Below are 22,374 nucleotides of genomic sequence, written 5' to 3'. Positions count from 1 at the left end.
TAATAAATGGCATCATGTTGATTCTGATTAATGGTAACCCTTTTCAGGGTTTTCCAGGTAGAGAACACTCAGAAGTGGTTTATCATTCCCTTCTTCTGGAGGCACCCTGGGACTGGGCAGCTTACCCAAGAGCCACACAGGCTTGCTCTACTTGCAGGAGGCACAGTGGGGAATCAAGCTCCCAACCTCTGACTACGCAGCAAAACACCTAAAGCACTGAGCTACCCTGCCAGTATGAAATACAAAAGAAATTGTGATACCTTTAAGATTAACAGATTTATTTTGCTGTGATCTTTAATGGATTACAATCCACTTCCTGCAACATGTGGAAATAAATTGTAATCAATGCTCTGTTACTCGTCAAGAGTTACCTCAGGTTACCTTTGCTAGCTACTCAGAAGAAACAACCAAGGCCTCATGCCTTAATAGCTACATCGTATTGAAGAAATACTACATGAAGCATTCATGAAATATTAATGTTATCTCTAGTTTCTGTTATAAGCATTGGGCAAAACCTAACAGCCAACTCCAACAAGCGTGCATGACAGTAATCTCCTAAGCAGTGAACATTGATTACCTTTCTTGTTTAGACATAATTTGCCTAATCACAGACCAATAAGGAGGTATTTAAGGTATATCAGTATATTACTGTTCTCAAATTCCACATACAGTACAGTCCTTATCCTTGGGCCATCCAGATGTTTTAGGCTATAACTTCCAACCTTCCCCTTCTTTATCCAGAGGTTGCTGGGTGATGAACTCGAAAATATTTGGAAGCAGTGGGTTAGGGAAAACAGATAAATACTCTCTGCAGTTAATGTATACCAATGGCTTCCAACTGAGGGAGTTCCCTACCTCAGCCTTCTTACTAAACAGCTGAAGGTGAGTGTATGAGTCCCAGTGTGGCATGCAATTTAGAGCACTGCATCTCTCAGACCATGTATGGGGGTCTATCTGTCTCACATTCCAGAAGGAGAAAAAGTTGGTGGAAGTTTCTCTACCAAGCTTGATCCATCCTCCACACTCAGCATTGATAGTGCACCTTGCAGGGATTCTGCCAAGAGTTTTATTGCATACGTCTTTCTCTGTGTGTGTCTTAATCTTAGAGGTTGGATTGGGATGGCTGGAAAATAGACTGTGGTTCCCTAGTAGATTCTGGTACCACACATAGCACCTCTTGGTTGCCAGGAATCTTGCAAAGAAGGCTGCATCGAAATATATCTTGGCCCTGCAAAAGAGGACTCCCATACCTTTCATAGTTATGCAATAGAGGGATTTTCAGATTGTAGCATTTAGCATTTTTCACACATATCTCTTCATGCAAAGGACTCTTGTTGGAATACTTTCACCTACAAGACCATTAACAGTACTGAAGCTCTGTTCTTCTTTGCATGCCAGCGTCCTATCTCGGTCTAATCCTCCAAAAGACACATATTAAATGCATGCTTTCTTGCTTTGTCAATAGGAATATAGGTATTGACCATGGATTTCTAGTAAAAATTAGATCTTGCAAGGTAAAGGTACATTACTCTTAATTTACAAGACAACCTGACAAGAGGGGCTTGTGTGTGTTTCTAAAGGTTGTACAATGCCTACAGCTTGGTCAATTATTGAATGAAATTTATTATATTTCCTCCAAAAAAATCTACTTTGTGTTTTTTTGTTTGTTTTTTCACCACAACACTATGAGAGACAGTTGAGGGATCATGATTGTTGCCAGGTCAGCTGCTGACTTCAAGGGAGAGGGCGGATTTGACCTTTAATCTGTTTATTTGTCACATTTATACCCTGCCTTTCAGCCACTGAGTGCAAATGGCCCACATGGTTCTCCAGCCATCTTATTGGTCAAGTCGAGAGACAGCAGTGACTTTCACAGCACAAGGGGGGGGGGAGGATCTTCCAAGTCCCAGCCCAACACTAACCACTCAAGTTCACCACTTCACCATGCTAATCTTGGCGGGGTGGTGGCAGAAGCGGAAAGGGTCCTGCTTCTCTTCTGAGAAAGCCAAAAGGAGGTCATGATTTGGTTGAAACTGAGGCAGGGGAAATCTGTGAAGGTCATCAAAGTTCTCCAAACCTCACCACCCCCATCATTAAAGAACTGCAAACACTTAATTATTCTGCAGCCTAGATTTATTGTAGTGCTAGATATCCAGTGAATCAATGGATTTACTCTTTCTCAATAGTGGATATGAAAATAACACTATACACATTTTAATCAATCATTTAAAAGTGCATTCGTGAAGGCTTTCACGGCCGGGATCTAATGGTTGTTGTGGGTTTTTCAGGCTCTTTGGCCGTCTTGTGAAGGTTGTTCTTCCTAACGTTTCGCTAGTCTCTGTGGCCGGCATCTTCAGAGGACAACACTGTACAGAGTGCTGTCCTCTGAAGATGCCGGCCATAGAGACTGGTGAAACGTTAGGAAGAACAACCTTCAGAACATGGCCAAGGAGCCCAAAAAACCCACAACAACCATTAAAAAGTGCATTTGTGATTTGTTGGAATGTTAAAAACCAGACTTTATTTTATTGGGATACCTCAGGGCTCTTTGGGCATCTTACGAATATTGTTGCCACCACATCATTTCCAGCTTACGATGATCCTAAGAGGCTTTCCAAGGTATGAGAGAGTGGTTTACAATTGCCATAATGCCTTGGGTTTCCATGGCCCAGCAGGGATTTTAGCCCAGTACTCCCAACACCTAATCCAACTGCACCCCATTGGCTCATGAATATTGTTAAATAAGATGAAATAAATAAAATATTCCAGCTATCTGGGTCGTTGTTGTTGTTTTACAGCGTGCATGTTCTGACCACAACCCAGTTTTAAACCTGATTTCTGAACACAAAAGAAAATGAGATTTAGAGAAATTCATTGTTTTTTACTGAAAAATAAAAAAAATTATCCACAGTATACAACTGCATCTTATCTGCTGGAAAGAAATCCAAAACAAAGCTTTGGGCTAACCATTAGACCTGACAGCCTAGGAGCAAAGTCTATAAGCAATCCCACTCCGGCATGGCGATCCAGCTCGCGTTTTGCTTCTCGCTGGAGGGCTCGGTCCAGCTCGAGAGCACAGCTCCGCCGAGCCTCCCTCCCAGAGGGTCTGGCCGGGGAAGTTGCTAACCTTCCGGGGAGAGCACGTTTTATTCCCCCATTGCTCGGGGGGGCGGGGAGGGGGGTCTCCCCTATTTTACGAAGCTTAATGTTTTTTTAAATTATTGTTGGTGTGTTTTTTAAAAATCCTTCTCCTGCCTGGAAAGACAAGTTGGCAGGACAAGCCATGAAACTTTACTTGCTTTTCTGCAGTTGCGGATTGCAAAGCTATGCACGGATCGCCCTCGTCCTCCTCGGATCTTACTGACAACGCAGCGAGCCTGGTATGTATTAGCGGATCGATTCCGCCGAGCAGCTGCCTGGGGAGGATGGGAGTCGAAAGGGAAGCGATGGTGGAGCCCGTTCGGGAGCTCGAACCCCGGAGAGCTGCTGAGCGGGTGGGTTAAGAAGGCAGCCCCTTCCCAAAACTTCGATGTGTTTTTCGCTTAAGACGGACGTGGAAAGGAGGTGGAAGGCGAGGCAATTAGAAGTTGGTCAGAAAGTTCAGCGCGGCCGAAAAGTTTTCTGCGGGTGAATGGGAAGGTAAGGGGAAAAGAAAAACGGAGAGGTCGGAAGTTCCCTCAGTTCAGAAAAAGAAAGTAACTAAAATGTCCACGGGTATTTTGGCTTTAACAAGATAATAAATGGTGGCGGGGTCCGATCTGTGGCGATCCTAGTGCAGAATCGCCTTAAAACTCCCCCAGCCTGCCTAGAAAAACCCGCCAGGCAAGCAAAGCTGCTCTAAATACAAAAGAGGGTGGGGGCGATTTAAAGGACCCAGGTCGTCCGCCGAGCCTTTCCCCACCTCATGCTTTCCTTTTTTCAGGAAAGGCAAGGCAAACAGTATCTTCCAGAAGTTACTTTGCGGGGGGAAGGGGAATGCCTCTAGCGTCGCTTCTGTGTTTATTTGTTTGTTTTTTAAAAGCCGAATGGGTTAAAACTGTGATGTGTCTGTGGGTTCTTACAGTGGTGCATCTTGGCGGATCTCACAGCTAATTAATCATTGCATTGTCGTAAATGAAAAATCGTATTTAACTCCTTGTTTGGTTCCCCACCAGCCTGTAGGATGGGGAGCTCTGCAGTCGGAAGAAACCCCAGGAAACCATCTGCTTGAAACCAGAGCAGAGGCGGTGGCTTGACTCCCCCCCCCAATCCCCCTTCTGGTGCTGATAAACTTGCTTCTGGAATGGCGTTTCTCTGTATGTTGTTATTGCCCAACACGTAGGCTTCTCCCTTTAAGAGCCAGTAGAGAGGCTGCAGGCAACTTGGCTTGCCCGCATCCCATCTTCCAGAGCACCCTTGGGTCACAGGGTAGCTCACCATGGTGTGTGTGTGGGGGGGGGGGGTTCCTTCGTTCTCTTCTGAATCCGTCACTGGAGTATGATAAGGTGGCCAAAAAGAAGAAGAAAGCCACCGGCCAATCTTCCCACATTATATATAAGCTTGAGTCATGAGAGAGCAATGCTCAGTTCTGCTTCTCCAAAAGCCGTCTCTGCAGGGAAGCAAATGTGTGAATGCATGATTAGAACTTTTGTTGTTTAAATTGGAAAGGACAGTGGCCACCTTTTTATCATGTATTGGCTCCTCCATAAGGGGACTGCTGCTGCATTTATCCTTGAAGAAAAAATGTGGGGTAGGAAGGTTAGAGCGTTTTACTGGAGGCAGATCGGCGCATCCTTTCCGTGTATAGAGGGACCAAGTTTGCAGTCCTGCATGCGCACATGTCGGTTTGCATCGTTCATGTGTCAGGAATTGTGCTTTTGTAGCCATGGGAGGTGGGTGAGGTGATGGGGTGGGTGGGACAGCACATGCTAAAATGCCGGTACACGGTCTGGATGGTTCAATACATTCATGTACTGCTGACTGGAGAAGCCGCTGCAGTTTGGATGTGTGCTTAATCATCCGATGTAAATTGTGACAGGAGATGCATGTCTTCCTTCCCGCAATGTACAGGGGGACTGTGATTGGCCCTGGTTCTGTCTTGCGCACCGCGCCGCCTGCTTTTCTCTGCTTCCCACATGCCACTGGAATTCCTGTCACACTATATTGCTTCCTAAAGTATAAAGCAGCTTTTAAATGGTGTGGTCTCGTGCATCAAATAACTTGTTGTTCAGCAATTCCATAAATATTCAAAGTCATTCTTTCCTTTGGCTGATAGAGCTGGTGCTTTTGAAGGTTCCCCCCTTCGATTGCATTTTTGAAGAGAGCGAACATCCTGGGTTGTCCTTTCAGGCATGTTTACCAGCCCATCTGCTGTAGACTGACCCATGAAGTGAAGAGCAAACTGGTTAGTGTGACTGTGATAACGGGCGTCATTTGCCAAGGCACCTCACATTTCTAGAAATATTGAAACGTTAAGTGGAAAAATGGTAAAACACAACAATCGTCTCGTTTTAAAAAAACCGTCTACACAGAATCTAATGTGTGGAGCCTGATTTTCTTTCTATGCTTGAAAGTGGATGGAGTATGTTTTTGGAAGTCCGTCCTCAATTTGTGTGTGGCAGCATTTTGAATATAGTAATGCTCTTGCTGAGGGCAACAGGGCAGTTGAAGAACTGCTCAATGCACACTGTGTGTGTGTGTATGCGCATGGGATGATGATACAGAATCTTAAAGCAGCATTTAGTTGATTTTCTGGAAGGTTTTGTATTCTAATTAAAGAGTGGCTGCATTGGTCACATGCCCAGAACATGGCAAAGAAGTGTGTCTCTGAGATTATACTCAAGATCAGCGCTAGTTTGAACCACAGTGTAATACCCACATCTTGCCTGCCTTGTCGGCACTGAGGACATCTGGGGGAATCTGTGGACATACTGTCTTATTTGAATAGGGTTAGGTTGCATCTTAAATTGTCCTACATAATAGAAATCATAGGGAGAGAAAGCCTCCCCCCCCCCGAAAAAAATGATAATATTTGGACAAAAATTTGTGTAGTCTGCCTTATCTTGTTTTGTTTTTTCTTCCCTTAAAAAGCTGGGTTCACAGTGGCACACCCTGTGTATTTAGATAAGCCTTGCTGATCTTAATGAGTGGAAAAGACATGGGGGAAAGAGAGTTTAGCAGCAAATGATAATGGCATGCGTGCTTTAAAAAAATTTAATAACTTCTTTTTAAGATGGAGGGCCAAAACTAAACTGTACTCATATAGAGGTAAGCCGATTCAACCCTAAACAATCCTGATTATAGGTAATCAGAATATTTATTTATTCATTTTATTTACAATATTTTTTTAGTTGTGCCATTACCAGTGGTCTCTGAACGGTGTACAATATTAAAACGTTTAAAACATTAAAACCATTAAAAATAGACAATATTATAATAACATCTTATATTAAAAACAATCATTAAAACATTAATATTAATAAATCCTGTTGCTCTTATGGCCAGCTGAAGAATACTATTTAATGAAAATGCTGGCTAAACAGAAAGGCCTTTGCCTGGCACTGAAAAGCCAAAAGTGTCGGAGCCAGGCGGATCTCTATAGGGAGGGCGTTCCAAAGTTGGGGGGCAACAGCCGAGAAGGCCCTATTTTGGCATGCCATCCCCCTCACCTCTTTCAGGGATGGCACCTTCAGAAGGGCCTCGTGGCCTGATCTTAGAGGACGGGCAGGCTCATATGGAAGATGACGGTCCAGGTCCTAAGCTGTTTAGGACGGGCTTTATATATCAAAGTAAGCATCTTGAATTCGGCCCGAGCAGCAACCGGCAGCCAGTGTAAATTTTTCAGAACCAGCATGATATGAGTCAGTGCGGTGGCACCACTTACCAGCTGCTCAGCCCGCTTCGGTTCCTAACACGTGGATATCTGAAAAGCCAATGAACCTTTCAAGTGGAGCTAAGGAACTTGTAAACCTTCTAGTTGAACTGCAACTCCATGATCCTTCACCATTGCCCAGGCAGACTGATGATGGGGTTTGGAATTCAGCCAGGCCAGGAAGGCAACAGATTCTCTAGCCCTGTGTAAAAATACACAAAGTGTGCTTTGCTGCAAGTCTCATACATCACTTACATTAGAGGAGTATGGCATCTTTTGCCATAGAGCATATCATTCCATTCTTGTCTTATTCTCCCTTCCCTATTTCTGACATGTTTTCACTAAGATCAATGTTTTACATAGTACCAGCTTTGGAGAAGAGGGGATAGGAAGATATTAATATTTGTGACTGACTGTGTCTCTCTAGTGTTGCTTTTTTTTTGAGCAGATATGTATAGGTGGCAAAATGTTTCCCAGTGCCCTTACTGGTGATAATTATGGGGACAAACAACATGTTCTGAATATATTGTAGGCCTGCATTTACTTAGAGCTCTAACTGGTGGAGGAAAAAAAAGATACTTTTTTAAAAAGGGTGGGCAATACAGACATCAGTAGTAGACCCACCTGGGCCTGGCAGTGACAGTCTAGGTATAACAACACAGTGGCCAGTGGTGTCAGCCTGGTTCAAAGCTCACGTCATCTACTAATTACCCAACTCCCGTTCCCTGCCTGGAAAAGAATGCCTACTTGTGAGTAAACATTTATTACATACCCAGTGTGGTGTAGTGGATAGAGTAGTGGACTAGGATTCAGGAGACCTGGGTTTGAACCTCAGCTTGGCCATAGAAACATATGGGGGGTTGGAACTGGTAAAACCACCCCTTAAGTATTTCACTTACCATGAAAGCCCTCTGCCAAAGGGAGAGATGCACTGTAAATTGAGGGCAAATGAGACACAGAAGCATGCATTGATTTGCAATGTTAGCAATTGAACCTCTGAAAGTCCAGTTCCAGTTTAGTTTTTTTTTTTTGAAATGGCATTTTTCCATGTAAGTTGATTCACAAGTTATGTGGTCCCATTTAGAAGAATCAGTCATATCTTTATGTGCACATATGTTGAGGAGAGAAATGGAACAGATCATGGGGCAATTTCCCCATCTTATGTGCAAAGGCACAGTCTGCAGTTCTTCTATTAACATCAATTTGTTTTTCATTTTCCTAGCTAAATTACATTAAGGCAACAGATAGACAATTTCCCCTTAAGCCTTTCTAATACCCACAGAAAGGTCAGTAGGCTTTCACTTACGTTTCTCTTCTGTTTCTTTTCTGGTCCTCAAAATTTAACTATTTCTAACATTTCCCTCCCTCCCAAGCCTAGCCTGGTCTTTTATTAGGCAATTGGTCATGTGACTGTCTTAAACCGAACAGAAGGGTCAGCCTCCTTGTGTAATGGTCCTTATCAGTTGCATCTCTCCCTTTGGCAGTATGTTAACTGTTTCCTGGCAGTCTTGGGAAATCAATGGATATCTCCATTATGAAGTTCTGCATCTAGGAATCTTAAATCTGCCAGCCTGTGCTCAATCTTCCCTGGAATAAATCCCACAGAACACATTGTCATGACCAGTCTCTGTCCTAACCCTTAATGTTGTTGTTGTTTTGTGTGTGTGTGGGAGGGTCTGTCGCAAGGTCTCAAGTAAGACCTCTTTGCTTTACAAAAGACTTGTTCCTGGAGGAGACAAATACCACTAGGTTTGTTGATATTGATTTATTCATATATTTATTGCATCTGTACCTCATCCTCCTTCTAAGGACCTTAAGCCAGTGTCTGTAGAACTGATCCTCTCGATGCTGTGGTTGAAACATTCCAAAATCCTAAAATCCTATGTGGCAGTCCATGGACTAAAGCTGTATTGTATTTAGTGGGGTCTACTTCTGTGTAAACATCCATAAGATAAGGCTGTATCTCTATGTTGGATGATGGCCATTGTATAAAGATTCAGGACACAGGAGAGAATTGTTAAAAAGACCAAAGAATTTATTCTAGAGTAAGGGGGGCATGTGTAGATGGAGATTTGCTGGTACACCTCTAGGTAGGTTATTTATACTATATAGTAGGTCAGGTGAGGGGTTCTGACTCCAAATTACCTAGCAATATCTCCAACTAAAAAAACTTTCTTCCCCTTCCCCTGAGTTTAGTTGCTGAAAAAATATGTTTCAGGGAAAACCAGGAGTGGATTTTATGCAAACTGACTTGTGAGCTTGAGTTCTGTGCTTATTTGTTCAGAAGCACTCTGCCCCTTAATTCTTAACAAATTTGATTAAAAAAAAAAAACTAGCTCTGGCTGCTGGGCCTTAGGTATGCTGAGAGAGAGAGAGAGAGAGAGAGAGAGAGAGAGAGATATTATATATAAACCTGAAGTCTGCTTTAGAACAGAAGCAGAGCCAGAAAGGTTGATTTTATATTCCAGAAGGAGTGAGGTAATCTGTAAACCAACTAGCTATATATAAGCAATTGTTAAGAAACATTTATTTTCTGGCCAAAACTTTACACTAAAGTTGATCAAATTATGGGGAATTTTAGCTTTTATCTTAATGAAAGTAGCAGCTGTCAAGATTCCGTTGGCTCTGTTGAACATCCTAGGCAACACTCTATACTATACAGAAAACTGGAAATGACAGAGCCAGGGAACTAAAACATGTTTTGTGTTTCATTGACACCAGAATAATTCTTAAGCAAATGCCAGAAGATTAGCTATAAAGATAAAATATACCAGGTGTTGCTTTTCCCCCAGAGATAGAAAATGTTACTTTTCTGGACTATGTGTGGGCTGACTGAATTGAGGATTTATAGTAACTTTTTCCAGTTTCTGCTTTTTCTGTGTGACCTGTCTAGTCTAGTAAATAGAAAATTGTGTTATGCTGAGTCAGACAATTTGCTGATTTAATTCAGCCTTCTCTTACTGGGCAGCCTTCACATGTGTTGGATTACAAACCCTGTTTCTTCAGCTAAAGCTTGCCAGGAATAATAGCAGATTTAGTCTAGCATGTTGGAAGGGCATTAGGTTGGATGAAACTGATCTAACTTCACCTAACAACTTCAACTGGCAGCAGCTCATCATGACCTTTCCTAGTTGTATTATCTGAGAGCCTTTTAACTGGAGGGAATAAGGCCAAATATGGTTAACATGTGCGCTCCCGTTCTTTTTCTCTTAAATCAAAGGGTGCTACATAGTATGCTGCTTTGTACAATTGTCTTATGCAGAACATGTTATCCAGTCAACAGATGTACCTTCGTATGGCTAGATGATAGGGGTCTGCCTTCTCCCCCTCCCTTCTTGGGGTGCGTCAACTCCCAGGGATTCCCCTGGCAGAACTCTGGGAGTTCCAGCTGACAGGGACACACCTACAGACATCTTTAACTACAACTACATTTCACTAATCTAGAACAAGGCCTATCTAGGAAAGGACACGAAACCGGGCCTTCTCGGCGGTGGCTCCTCGCCTCTGGAATAACCTCCTCCGGTGATTCGTGCGGCCCCTACGCTGGCACTTTTAAGAGTCAACTAAAAACAGGGTTCAGGCCTTCCCTCCTGTCAATATTTAATTCTTTCTTTATTTTTTCTTTCATTTATTATTTGTTTTATTATTGTATATGTTATGGACTGTTTGTAAAATCCTTATGTTTTATCGTATACACCTTATTGGAAGCCGCCCAGAGTGGTCGACCAGACCAGATGGGCGGGATATAAATCAAATAAATAAATAAATACATAAAAATCTAACGTTTCCTGTTTAATATATATAAAAAGGAAAGTGCCCAGTGTTTTCTAGGAGGCCTAGCTTCCATAGATGCCAAACTTCCCAGGAAGAATGGGAGGCCAGTTTCCAGATCTCAGAAGCCCTCCAGGTGAATGAAATGTAAATGTGTGTCTGTGGGATAGAACCCTTAGAAATTCTGCCTGAGAAGTTATTGGAATTGGCATCACTACTGGATGAAGGGATTCTCAGAGCTTTGTCACCTAAGCAGCAGATTTCAGGGACAGTTATGGGTATGGGCTAAATAGATCTGATACATGTGACAGCAGTCAATAACACAAGGCCCTGGAAGTTAGCTGAGCAAAAATACAATATGGCAGCCTAAGGAGGATCAGTTTAATTTTTACTCTTGACCATCCAGGTGTTTTGGTCCAGTCCTAATCTGGCAACATTACCTTCCAAGAGTAAGTACGTAAAGGCATACCTTTTTTACTGTACTTGAGCTCACTGTTGTCTGAGACACAGAAGGGAAATAAAAGGGCAAGGGTTGGGACCTCCATCCCCAGCTAGATATTGTTCTTCTTCGTGGTCTCCGTGAATGCACACAATTGGGTTATTCTGCACCTGCGCAGGACCTCTTGGAAGTTTCTAGAGCTTAAAGACATGATTAGTAGGACGTTCCCCCATAGAGTGCATGCTCGCCCGCCAGAAGTCCCCTCAGTTCCTTTTTGCCACTGCTTAAATTGAACCTATTTCAGAATGTTAGAGCGATCTTGCTATTGTTGAGATTACTGATCATTGAGATCCTTTCTTTATTTTTCAATCATCTTTTCTTTGGACGTTTTCCCCTGTGAGTTATCCGTTTTCCCCTTTCAATTTACTTGTTTTTCAGTCTTCCCACAGTATTTTTCCCTTCCCCCCCACCTTTCTCCATTCTCTTTCCCTGATCTTTTATGGCCCCTCCTGGGCCCTTCAAGCGGTGCGTGCTCTGCAAGAATAAGACCCCGCTTACCGACGGACACAACCATTGCTTTTTTTGTCTCGGGGAGCAGCATCAAACACACTCCTGTCCCGAGTGTAAAAAACTTAGAAAACCCACCTTAAAGCTATGACTTCAAAGACTCCGCCCTTACCTCCGTGAAAAATCTTTAAATCCGGCTCCCATGGATCTGCCAACATCTCCAACTCTTGAACGTTGTGAAACTCCTCGCCCGATATTGTACCTGACAAATCCTTCGCCTCGGCAAAAGGACAATTCAAAGTTGACTTCAAAATTGAGCTTGACGTCCGCATCGAAGGCCCTAACCCGTCCTGATGACTCTTCTAAGAAAAAGAAAGATAAACCTAAGAAGAACAAAAAACAATGAAATCGACCCGTATTGATCCACCTCGGTATTACAATCACCGATCCTTGAGGAGTCGTCTAGAGACACCCCTGTCTCTGTCTCTGATAGAGACGATCAGACTTTGACATTGGCTCAGGCTGCTGCTTCTATTGCCAGCCTTTCACGGAGTACTGGTCTATCTCCGGCTGTTGTTCATTCCAGCCCAGCCTCGGCCCATTCAAGCCCTACATCTTTAGGGCGGGCGATACCTATTCCAGTCTCTGGATCTGAATCACCTCACTGGTCCAATATGACCCACCACACAGAGAATATTATTACTATCCTGAACCATCTTGGTACCAACCTAGATATGAACAGGGGAATCCATACCATTGTTATGACTCCTATTACCCTGACAACTAGATTGAGCATGCATATTATGACGAGCCTAAAAGGGTGAGATACGTTTATCCATCTTAACATTCACCGTCCACTTAGCCTTCACCACTGGGACACCGACATCGTCCTTCTGCTGCATACCAGACATCGACACACTGCATGTCGATCCCAACCAAATCAGCACTCAAACGCACTCTTCTCCTACCTGTCCAAGAACACTCTCAATTTAAATGGGTGAGACAATCCTCCAAACAATCTCAACACCAAACCTCTCTACGAGTTACTGCCACTTATAAGGGTCCTTCCCCTCCTACTACCGACATTGAACAACGTACTACTCCACAGTTACCGCCTACTTCGATATTGACGACTAACCCTCCACATCCATCACCATCTTCAGACTCTCCTTGTTCCATTCCAGATTCCAATTCTGATGTTTCTCAAGAATCTCCCTCTAATCTACCTACCCCTTCTTCTGATGTCACAGAGAATCACCCACCTTCCCCATCAGAAGATTTTACCTCTTACTCTTGACTAGTAATACAAATGGCAAAATCCTTACAATTAGACATAGAAGAACCACCACCTCAAAAACAAGATCTGGTCTTTGACAACATTAATCAGGACAAGATGCCACCTCTCAGCTTGACATTCATCCCTGCTATGCTTGAATTGGTGAAAGAATCATGGGACAAACCCCCTTCCTTACTATAAACCTCGAGGCGTGTAGAGAATCATTACAAGACCCATGGTTCCAATACAGCATTTCTCTCTAAACATCCTACACCAAACTCGATTATTGTCGAATCCAGTCAGTCCAGAGCACATAATAAATCGTCTGTAGCCCCTACTAACTGGGAAGGGAGAAACTTGATATCTTAGGCAAACGCCTATATTCTCTTACATCCTTCCTTATGAGGGTCGCAAACTACCAAGCTGCAATGAGCACATACCATCATCAACTGTGGAACAAAATTCTACCCATACTCCAAGCGGCTCCTGACTCTTTCAAGACAGAAGTCCTAAACATCCATGGTGTGGCTACAACCCTGGCTAAACAACAAAGGATTATGTCTCGCCATACCGCAGACGCCACTTCTAAGGCTATGTCAGCTTCTATCGCCCTAAGACGACATGCCTGGCTGAGATCTGCTGGCATCTCAGATGATACCAAATCACAAATTAAAGACCTTCAGTTTGATGGTGCTGGCCTCTTTAACTCCAAGACGAATGAAGTAATGGATAACCTTCATAAAATCTGTAAAACAGCACGCTCATATTCTACCCAACAACCTTATCGTTGCCAGCACCCACAGTTTCACAGGCAGCCTTTCTTCCAACAGCCTTTTCAACAATACCAACAACCGTACTGACCATACAAACCACAAACCTATGACAGATCCAGTTCCAGTCCATCGACAACACCTGCTTTTCAACCGCAGCAGCAACAGACCCATTGTCAGCCCTTTCAACGTCAACAAAAGAAGGGTAAGCAATATCCATAGACTCCTTCTATCTCCATTCCAGACCAGAGTACATCCCTTCCTCAGTTCTTGGCGTCGAATCACTAATGACCAGTGGATCATTTATACTATCCAAAAGGGCTATATTTTATTGAATTTGATCATACTCCACCACCTGGACCCATTAAGACTACCCCATACTCACTGACTTTCCGAGAAGAGGTTTCCCTTCTTCTACAAAAACATGCCATACTTTTAGTCACTTCCTCCGCCTTGCATGACGGATTCTACTCAAGATACTTTACAGTTCCGAAAAAGGATGGAGGATTCTGTCCTATTCTTGATCTTAGACACCTCAGTACATTCATTCGACCCAGATGCTTCAGAATGCTGACACGCGACACTATCATCCCATTTCACAGGGAGACTGGTTTGTCCTCATCAACCTCCAAGATACGTACTTCCACATCTCCATCCACCTGCATCATCACAAATTTCTTCAATTCCGATTAGACAACATCTCATACCAATTTGTTTCCCTCCCATTCGGACTTTCCATGGCACCGAGAAATTTACCAAATGTATGATGCCGTCAGAGCTACCCAATTCACTCTCAATACTCTTCAAGACCTCGGGTTCAAGATGAACCTTGCCAAATCCCATCTCGAACCTTCACAGACTGCTACCTATATCGGAGCGTATTTTGACTCCCTACAAGCCAGAGCCTTTATTCCTCAAGAAAGAATCACCAAACTGAGACAAGCAGTTCAACTATTCTGACCTCTAGCCTTGGTATCAGCACATCAAGCCCAGCATTTTCTCGGGATCATGGCATTCACAACCGCTGTTATCCAACACACGAGACTCAAAATGAGGTCCCTTCAATCATGGTACCTAACATTATTAAATCCCATGATAGATCATCCATCCAAATGCCTCACAGTAACACCCGAGATCGCCTGTCAACTCACCTGGTGGACATCTCTTCCTCACTTGCTTGTTGGCAGACCCTTCCAACTTCTACAACTCACAATACAGGTCACCACCGATGCCAGCCCCTCGGGATGGGGAACCCATTGTCAACATCACAAAATCCCTGGCCTATGGACAACACGAGAGAAATTCTTACTATCAACCACCACAAACTTTTAGCAGTCATCAAGGCTTTTCACACCTCCTTACCTCTCATTGCAGGACAAGCTGTACATTTCGCTACAGACAATATGACAGCTCTTTACTATATAAACAAGCAAGAAGGCACCCACTCCCTCTCATTACTATATCTGGCTGTCGAGCTCTGCGGATGGTGTTACCTACACTACATCTTCCCAGTAGCTGTCCATGGTCGCCACAGACAACAACCTTGTAGCAGACCATCTCAGCTGCCTTACCACACGAACACACGAGTGGTCACTAGATGACGGCATTTTCAGTCTGCTTTGCCACAAGTGGGATGTTCCATACATCAATGTCTTTGCTTCTGAGACCAACACCAAATGTCAGAGATATTGCTCTCGAGCCGGTACCGACAGGAGCTCACTCAGAGGTGCCTTTATGATAAACTGGACCAGAGACCTAATCTACCTATTTTCTTCGATACCGCTCATACAACGAACCATCATTCGACTTTGACAGTTTCAGTCGAATGCCATCCTCCTCGCTCCATGGTGGCCATGACAACTGTGGTTCACACACCTGAGGTCAATGTCAATGGACGTGTTCCATCTCCCGTCGATCCCCAACCATCTCACTCTGGACAACGGGATGGTTTGCCACCAGGACATAGACTCTTTGAAACTGACTGCGTGGAGGATACTCCCACCATAAGAGACATACTTGATTGAGCTCGAAACCCCTCAACCCAATGGTTATACCAAAAATAAATGGAAGGCATTCCTCTCCTTTGCTAGTTCTCAAAACTTACTTGCAACATCAGTGTCTCTAAAGACCTTACTTACCTTTATCTTTCATCTATTTCATCTCAGACTGTCTCATTCTACCTTGAAGGTTTACATTTCAGCTATTGTAGCTCACCAATCTTATTCTGATTTGGCTAGACTTTTTTCCCACCCAACTTTGAAGAAATTCCTCAAGGGACTCCAAAATATTCACCCCCCCCACAGCAACATCCTCTTCCTCAGTGGTCTTTACAATTTGTCCTCACCGTACTCACTCAACCACCCTTCGAACCAATAACTACTTCCAATCTTAAATTACTTTCTCTGAAAACATCCTTCCTTGTAGCAAGAACATATGCTAAGCATACTAGCAAACTTGCAGTCCTAAGATCAAATCCACCCTTCCTTCAATTCCATCTGGATAAGGTCACCCTTTATTTTGATGTATCATTTTTTAAAATATAGTTCTTTGATAGCAATGGACTCTTACAGGAACTGAGGGGACTTCTGGTGGATGGAGCTTGCGCTCCATGGGGAAATGTCCTACTAATCACATGTCTTTAAGCTCTAGAAACTTCCAAGAGATCCTGAGCAGGTGCAGAACAACCCAATTGTGTGGATTCACAGAGGACCACTAGAAGAACCATGGTTACAGGTAGCCGCTCAGAATGGTTGAATAGACCAGATGGGCGGTATACAAATCAAATCAAATCAATCAATCAGTCAATCAATCAATAACCTCTCTGTTTCACTGACCCACCAGTACTATCATTCAGCAGAGCTCATATGATACTAGTAGTATAAATACGGTGCTGGAGGAGAGCTTTGGGGATACCCTGGACTGCCAGAAAGATGAACAAATGGGTTCTAAAGTAAATCAAACCTGGACTATCTCTGGAGGCAAAAGTAATGAAACTGAGGGTGTCGTCCTTTGGGCACGTCATGTGAAGGCCTGATTTTCTGGAAAAGTCAATAATACTGGGAAATGTTGAAAGGAGCAGGAAAAGAGGAACACCAAATACAAGAAAGATTGACTCCATAAAAGAATAACAGGCTTGAGTTTACACAAGCTGAACAGGGCTGTTAAGAACAGGACATTTTGAAAATCACTTATTCATAGGGTCGCCGTAAATTGGAGATGACTTGACTGCGTATAATAGGAGTATAAAGGAAATGGTGGTGAGAAACTGAGCGAAGTAAGAGATGCATAATCTCAGTGGAAAGAGCTGAGGTATTCTCTTATTTCAGTTATCTTGAAACTAGGATTTTTCTTATCTCTGTAAGCTCTCACTGATACTTGTTCAGACTTTGTCTTAAAAATCTTGCAGAAAAGATGATTTCCCAACTCTCTGTGTAGCTTACTTCATCTTTCTGCTGCTATTCTGTTTGGGAGGGGTTGTACTCCCCATAAAGCCATTATCACTTAATTCAACTGTAATTTAAAAAGTTGCAGGTGACGTTTCACCGACCACCATGTTTTCTTACTTTGGATTTACCAGGTGATTGTCAGCTTGAAATGTTTCTGAATCAAAGGTTTTGTGCTCAAATGTGGCTGTACTATATATACTCCAGACAGGAGAAATGTTTTTCTTTCTGCAGCCATGTTCCCAACATTGTTCCAAAACACCCTTCAATCTTCCACCTTTCCTTTGAAGATTGTCAGACTTGGGCTGGGGAGATAATGAATAGGTAAAAGCCTCTTTCCCCATTCCTACACTAGGATGACTTAGTGAGCAGTAAACTCTTCCATTCACATGAACTTTAGATCCAGTTCCTTATAGAAAAAGCACTTTAAAAATGTCTATACCCTGCCTTGACTGAAGAATGGTACACTCCTTTTTTGGATGGTTGGCCTCTTCTACTGAATATGGAAGCTTCTGGAAGGATGCACATGGAGTGGTGAGGGAGGAAGGGGACACACGCTTAGTCAGCCAGATCAGCCAGATCAACCCTGGTGATCATTGAAGTGACAAAGGTCGTAGCCAGTTCGCCCTCACAGCCAAATTTCTATACCTTATTGATAACATGTCTTTTCTGAACTTCTAAGTCAGTCTAATCACTTGCCTTCCTGTAACAGATTAACTGCCTTTGAATAGTGACTGAGAAATATCATAGTGGCAAAGGGTGTATGTAAATCTGTAGCACTGACCTGTTAAATTAAAATGTCTCTTCTTTCTCTTCACTCTACTAGTTTCTGTACATTGTGCATCCACCAACTCTTAATCTGTAAGAAGCCAAAATCACTTTATTGTGATCTTGCTGGTCAGCTGAAAACATACAACTGTATAGGCAACTGTTTTAAGAACTATTGCTGAAATCTCAGAGACTGGAAGAGTTACTTTTTTCCAACCACCACCCCTACAATCCCTCAGCCAGCAGGGTTATTGTGGGGATTGTAGTCAAAAGAAGTAACTACATATACCAAGCTCTCTGTCATTTAATTGAGCATCCTAACTGTCTTGAGTATAGTATGGCCCTTCACCCTTGCATTTTTTTCCCAGCAATACTGCATTGAAAAGCATTTGGGGAAGTCTTAAAATTTGTTGGAAGTGTGAGGGGAATCCTATTAGAACAAAATGGCCAAAAGCTCCACCAGATACTGTATGTGTTTGCTTCAGAGTGTGTTATGTGCATCAGTGGAGTTGGCTCAAGCCCTTGCGAACCTCTCTGTATTGAGGTGCTTGTCTTTGCTCAGTCCATAGTAAATATGCCTAACAATTCTTCTCCCGTTTCTTTTCCACATGCTTTAAAACTTTTTAAATACCACTAAACGTGTTGCTGCAAAATTGAGTAGAGACAGCATGTTTACACTGAGATGTAACTGCACTGTATCCAGGAAAAAAAAATGCCCATGATCCAGCAAAGTGTCTTAATCCTGATTGATTTTGATAGGAATTTGTTTGGTTCTTAATTAAGACTGCAGTTCTGTGTGCACATACCTGGAAGCAAGCTCTTTTGGAGACAGTAAGCCCATTTCTAGATAAAAGACTGTGGTATCAAATCCATATACAGTGGTGCCTCGCATTGCGACGTTAATTCGTTCTGCAAAAATCGCTGTTGCACGAAAACATCGCAATGTGAAATAAAAAAGCCCATAGAAATGCATTAAACTGCAATTAATGCGTTCCTATGGGCTTAAAACTCACTGTTCAGTGAAGATCCTCCATAGCGCGGCCATTTCTGGTGCCTCTTAAGTGAGGAATCCATCCCAGAAAACAGCGGGCGGCCGTGCTTTTTTCCCTGCGGCCATTTTGAAACCGCCAATCAGTTCTGCGAAAATGGTCACTTTGCGATGCTCGGTCATCACAAAGCGAAAATACCCCCTAGGGAACATCACAAAGCGATTGCAAAAGCGATTGCAAAAAGTTCATCGCAAAGCGATTTCATCGCTAAACGGAGCGATTGCTAAGCGAGGCACCACTGTAGTTGGTTTCAGTAAGACTTGTCTGCAGCTTACTTTTGGCCAATGCATATTTAAGAGAGAGAGGAAGATGAATATACATGAACACACACACATACATATACATATACATATACATATATATTCTCTCCCCACATTATATATGAGTTTTATGAATGCCCTGTGGAAGATTCAGCTGTTGAAAATATAAATGTATAACAAAGAATTCCTAGGTGGCTAATAAAAGTGCAGTGTAGAAAGCAAACTGAATGATAAGGGTTTCTGTGCAGTGAGGGGGCATCATGTAGAGCAGTTTTTGCCACTCTGTTATTCTCCAGGTGTACCAGACTATAACTACTTCTGTCTCCAGCCAGCAAGACATGATGGGAGTTGCACACATCCAGGGGAGGGACACTAGGTTGTAGAAGTCTGATCTAGGTTAAGTTCCACATAGTAATGATCAAGGCAAGAATGTTGCACCTATTATAGATTCCTCAGCCTCAGAATGGGTGAAGTATGTCCTTCCAGATGTTGGATTACAATTCCCATCATTCTTCATTGTTGGCAATATGGCCTAGGGTTGATGATAGTTGTGCAACAACAATACACGTTGTCCATCTCAGCTCTACATAGTGACTCATACAACAAAGCAGACCTGAAGCAGGTAATGTAATTTTTCTTACCTGCAAGGGCAGTTCACTACAGGCCTGCTATGACTTGAAAACAGACAAAAGTAAATATTTCTTTACCCAGCATGTTGTTAGTCTGTGGAACCCCTTGCTACAGGATGTGGTGATGGCATCTGGCCTAGATGCTTTAAAAAGGGATTGGACAGATTCCTGGAGGAAAAGTCCATTGCAGGTTACAAGCCATGATGGGGATGTATAATCTCCAAGCTTCAAAGGAATGTACCTCCAAATGCCAGATGCAGGGGAGGGGTATCAGGAGACAGGTATCTAGTTGTCTTGTGTGCTCCTAGAGGCATCTGGTGGGGCCACTGTGAGATACAGGAATCTGGACTAGATGGGCCCTTGGCCTGATCCAGCAGGGCTCTGCTTCCCTCCCCAGGCCCTGCTACCAAACGGTCTGGGTGACTCCAGATTTTGAGGCCCCTTCCCTTCCTTGGATCTTTCCTCCCACTCCCAGAGTCAGCTAGGATCGGGGGCAGGGTACATGTACGCCATTTAGGATCAGATGGTGACCTTCTGGATGAACTATAAAAAGAGAGCTCAAGAAGCTTCTGTGTTACTACTATTAGATTAACCGTTGATGTAATAACTTTTGTAAAGAGTTACTATTACATCCTATATGGAAAAACTCTTATCTGTCTGTGTGAGTGACAGCCATTCATTCCATTCAAATCCACATCAAAACTGCATCTAGCTTTCTCTGGATCTAAGTTCCGATAACAATATAAATGAAAATGTTTATTCCCTTTTAATATTTTTCTTATTGGTATTGCTTAAATACATGATCATTTTCAACCTTGTGATTTCTTATAATAAAATAAGACAGAAGCATATATTTTAGAATTTAAGATTTTATTCTTTCTTTAAAATGTTTACTTTGGATGTGCCAATTCTAAACAGCAACCGTCCTCTGAGGTTCTTCAGCTAATTTACGTTGTGTTCTTTTGCGCTTCTTGTCCCATTTATTTTATCTTGAAGGATCAGGTGTGAAAAGTTTTACCTTTTGTTGTTCATCACATGACTCAAGTACTCTCACTTCCTAATTTTATTTGCTTTATTGGGTCCTTTTACATTCTTCTTAGTACTTCTTTGTTAGTCAGCCTTTTAATTTTTAGTATACTGCAATAAATCCATATTTCACATGCTTATTTTAAAAAACTGTGTTAGCCTCTGCTTCCATGCCATACATTAGAATCAAGATTACGTAGCACTGTATGACGTGCATTCTCAAAACCAGTGTTAAATTTTTATTTCATATTTATTATTCATCCAAATTTAAAATAACCAATTAAAATGCCTAATAAAAATGACAAGACAACCTCTGTGGCCGGCATCTTCAGAGAACAGGATTAGCGTGCTACTCCTGTCCTCTGAAGATGCCGACCACAGAGGCTGGTGAGACGTTAGGAAGAACAACCTTCAAAACATGGCCAAAGAGCCCGAAAAACCCACAATAGCCATGGATAGGATAATTTTTAAAAGGTTTGCCTGATAAGAAAAGTCATTAAGGTTAAAGAAACCCAATTTCTCCATGTAGTCATTGCAGCTAGATATGTGTATGCTAAATACTGAGAAGTGAAAGAGAAAACAGTATGCCAAATCATGCTGCTTAGCTATTTTAAGTAAATTAGCATTGTCAAAATTCATCAGTCAGCATAATAGAGAATGAGAAAAGAATCAGAAAAATGAGGAGCACTGGAAGCAGTTTGATAATTTTGCAATAATATGTACAGTGTTGCTATTATGCAAGTATAGTGGTCAGAATCCTTTTGGTTAGTTATGCCAGTGTAAGTGCAGTGCTGTAAGCTCTTTCAGTAGCCTTAAGAAAGCTACTGTCAGCCATTCTTTGCAGTCTGCAAGAATACAGATTTGTTTTGGAGACCTGAGATAAAGCCCAGGGGTTGGAATGTAAGTAGAAAAAAAATCTAACACGTTTTGTTAACCATTAGTGAACTTAAACATCTAATATAAACACCTTAAAATTGAATGGGATGGGTTTTTAACATGCTAGTTTGCTGTTACACTAAATGTTCATGTTAGGAAGAGCAGGATTGACAGAGAAAATGGCATGGAATATTTGTGTTGACACTGCTGCCTGCGAGCAATACATTCTGTTATTGACTCCTTTTTTGGAGTCAAGTTGCTTTTTTTAAGTTGCATTCCCCAACGTGACACTTTCCAGATCTGCACAAATCCCACAATGTGGTAGCTGGCTGGGGACGATGGGATATATATTCAACACTTCTGCAAAGATTCGGATTGGAGAAACCATATCCATGGTTTCTAACAAACTGTGCAGTTAACATTTGCCACAGATCTGATGTATTTCTTCCCTTCTTTCTTTCTCCACCTCCACACTAGCAAAGATGCTATTTACTTGCTGTTCAAATGCAATGGATTTTTCAGAGAGTATGGCATAGATTTTGAAAAACATCCTAGTAAAATGACTCTAAAATGCCCCTTAAATTAACTTTAAAAAAGTAACACTAATATGTTATTTCTTATACTAGAACAGGAAAGCTTGTTTCCACTCTTTATCTGAAAACAAGGATGTGCGATCCCTCTATATCTCAGACAGTAGCTAGCTTTTGAGT

The 22,374-nt window shown here is 42.5% G+C and overlaps 1 protein-coding gene across 2 annotated transcripts in view; it reads left to right on the top strand.

The window, feature by feature from the left end:
- The first annotated feature begins 3,014 nt into the window (after positions 1–3,014).
- The window catches only part of TET1 (tet methylcytosine dioxygenase 1), a 99,500-nt gene continuing 80,140 nt past the window's right edge, over positions 3,015–22,374 (top strand). The window contains exon 1 of one of the 2 annotated variants that reach the window (XM_020807992.3): positions 3,015–3,380. The gene's annotated coding sequence lies outside the window, so the exon portion shown is untranslated. Of the gene's footprint in view, positions 3,381–3,524; positions 3,640–22,374 lie in introns of those variants that run through there. The other variant, XM_020807993.3, reaches the window with a different exon arrangement.

Source organism: Pogona vitticeps, chromosome 3 (assembly GCF_051106095.1).
Source record: "Pogona vitticeps strain Pit_001003342236 chromosome 3, PviZW2.1, whole genome shotgun sequence".
Lineage (NCBI taxonomy): Eukaryota > Metazoa > Chordata > Lepidosauria > Squamata > Agamidae > Pogona > Pogona vitticeps.
Note: the sequence above shows the minus strand (reverse complement) of the source record. Positions and strands in the feature narration are given on the sequence as shown.